The sequence below is a fragment of the Dendrobium catenatum genome, unplaced genomic scaffold (genome assembly GCF_001605985.2).
Source record: "Dendrobium catenatum unplaced genomic scaffold, ASM160598v2 original_scaffold_15213, whole genome shotgun sequence".
Taxonomy (NCBI): Eukaryota; Viridiplantae; Streptophyta; class Magnoliopsida; order Asparagales; family Orchidaceae; genus Dendrobium; species Dendrobium catenatum.
Genome location: NW_021333673.1, coordinates 1 through 2614, shown reverse-complemented (window position 1 = coordinate 2614; position 2614 = coordinate 1). Strand labels below are relative to the sequence as shown.

Genomic DNA, 2614 nt, shown 5'->3' with positions numbered 1-2614 from the left:
GAATCTCAAACAAATCCAACAGATGGACTCTTTCTGATTCCTTCTTCGCTTTTTTTTTGGGGACATTTAGGCCATTTAAGGCAAACTCACACACACAACGCATACACAAAGACTCGAACCCAAGACCTCTTAGTTAGAAGCATAAGCTCTCAACCAACAGGTCAAGGTGAGTTATGTGATTCATGTTGACCTCAATTTTAGCTCGAGCATCCTCGAGGGCCTTTAATTGATTTAATCGAGCCTCATCGAGCCCGATTCAAAAAGAGTTTGCATTGATTCTGGTTTAATTTCATTAATTAAATTTTGTCAAGCCTGATTTCAACTCAAATCTAATTTAAATTAAGGCTCTATTGACTTTCTCATGACTTGAAATTGTTCCCAAATCAATAAAACAATCCAACGACAGAGATTTCATCAAAATTCAAATACTAGCCGTTGCTTTGATCCACTCACGCAAGATACTCGCTTTGAAGGCATGAGCATGATTTTTGCGAGCTTCCACTCCTTGCATTAACAGATATTTACTCCAAGCATTGGCAAAGGCCTGGGGTCGGCGAGAAAATTTTTGGGGAAATGGCTCTCTTGTTCGGGATTTTCAGGCGCCCGCTCCTTTTCTCTGCCTTGGTCTCTCTTTCTTTCGGAGCAGGCTAAGAGACCGACGGCCCCTCTCTGATTTGCGAGCCCCTCCCCGTCTCTACTAGGGTTCGCACGAGCTAGGAGCGGAGCCCTCTTCTCCTCCACTCGTCTCCTGCTTGATCGAACCCGGACAAGGCTGAAGTCTCCTCCGATTTGGCCTCGCCCTAGCTGCCTGCCTTCTCTAGTGCTCAGCCCAGGCGAAATCTGCTCCCGTCGCTCCTAGCCGCCGGCGTCCTATCACCTGCAAGGTGAGCTTCTTCCCTTCCATAGCAGCAAGTATACACACCTCTTCTTCTTTCTTCCATTCTTCTACTTCTTCTTCTTCTCCTACTTCCCCTCCTCTGCTTCTTCTTTATATTTCTTATACATGTATGCAATGGGGAGAAGAAAGTGTACATCAAATCTTTATCTGGTTGTGATATTTCGAATGGGTGAGATCTCCATATTCTCTTCTTTTGACAAGTGTTTTAATGTGTGGACGAGACACTTATCTTGAACCCGTAAGATCAGTCACTTGAATTCTTTTTTTTTTCCTAAAGGTTTGTGATGTGGTAGGCTTAAATACATGAAGAGCAATTTGTGTTATTCCTTAGATACTGCATACTAAATGTTTGATAAAATGCCACCGAAGAGCGTTGCTTTCATTTGTATCAGGCATCTCTCCTAGTTCTCTGGTTTAAAAAAAAAAAGAGATGGCAATGACTCTTGATTTTTTTTTTTTATATATGAGTACCGAACATTTTCATAATTTATTTCACATAAGGCATGTGTTTCTTTCCTTTTTATGGGCATGTTCCTCATTTGGATGCTTTGGGGTTTTGAATTTCAGTTTGAAAAGATCAAACTTCTTGATGTTTTATGTCTGGATTTTCATCCAGAACTTGCACTCATGTAATATTAGCATGTTGTGATTCCCATAAATGATTATTATATTTTTGTTCCATATGTTAGACTTTGCTGATCGTTGATATTTACTTTAATAGAATGGTATTGAGGGGAGCATAAGTGAAGCATGCACGTTTCTTTTTGCTCATGTATATGGATCAGAACATGATTGTTTCTTCATCTATCGCTCCTTACTCTTCTTCCATCCATTGCTTGTAGATTCAATATCATGTCACTGTTGGGATGGTTATCGCATAAATCACGAGTAACCTTGTGTAGATTGGTTAGTCAAATTCAATCGAGCAGGTGTTTAAGTCATGATTTTCATGTTAACTTGTTTTATGTGACTTTGTAAACATTGCATATCAAGTGTTTGATGAAAGACCCCCAAAGGAAAGCCATAGGTATTTGCTCGCATTAAGGCTTTATGTGGTGAGTTGGTTTATATAGAGGCTTGTTGGAATGTGCTTATGAGTATCAAACATCACTCTGAATAATGGGATTACTTTCTCTTGCTATATTAATGAAGCCAGTAGCATGATAGTTTGTTCCTCCTCCTTGGAAAATGAAGAATAGCTTTCATTCATGTTCTTGAGATAATCTGAAATGATGTAATAAATTTATTTGCCTTCTTTTTATTTATTTTTGTGGACTCATGCCATGAGTGGGGGAGATCGACATGTGCTAATTTGTTGCATTCTTAAATCCATTCGACACAAACTTTGAGTTGGAATAAGTAGATGAGGTAGAGATTTGGCATACACTTGTATATTATTAAATGCTTCAGTTATTCTATGAAAGACACTTAGCTAAGACAATCATATGCTTTCATTCTTTCTTTCATGAAGTATTTTGGAGAAGGCTTAAGAGCTTTGGAAGTTGGAAAGTAGAATATGGGGGTTGTTAGAGATTCTTTGCTTTAGGAATTATGACATTGGTACGTCTTCCTTATGATTATCAAAATCTTGTTACCTCTTGGCTTTGTGAGCTTGTGAATGTAAATCTGGTAATATATATATATATAGTCCGAAGCTTTCTTAGACCATTTGATAGCATATGATGTAGAGTTGGTTGGAGAGCAACCATGAGCTTC

At 38.8% G+C, this 2614-nt stretch overlaps 1 long non-coding RNA gene across 1 annotated transcript; it reads left to right on the top strand.

Annotated features, from left to right (window-relative positions):
- The first annotated feature begins 65 nt into the window (after nt 1-65).
- LOC110100921 lies at nt 66-2529 on the top strand. Its single transcript, XR_002303594.2, has 2 exons — nt 66-884; nt 1741-2529. It is a non-coding gene; the product is annotated as an uncharacterized LOC110100921 (long non-coding RNA).
- The last annotated feature ends 85 nt before the right edge of the window (nt 2530-2614 follow it).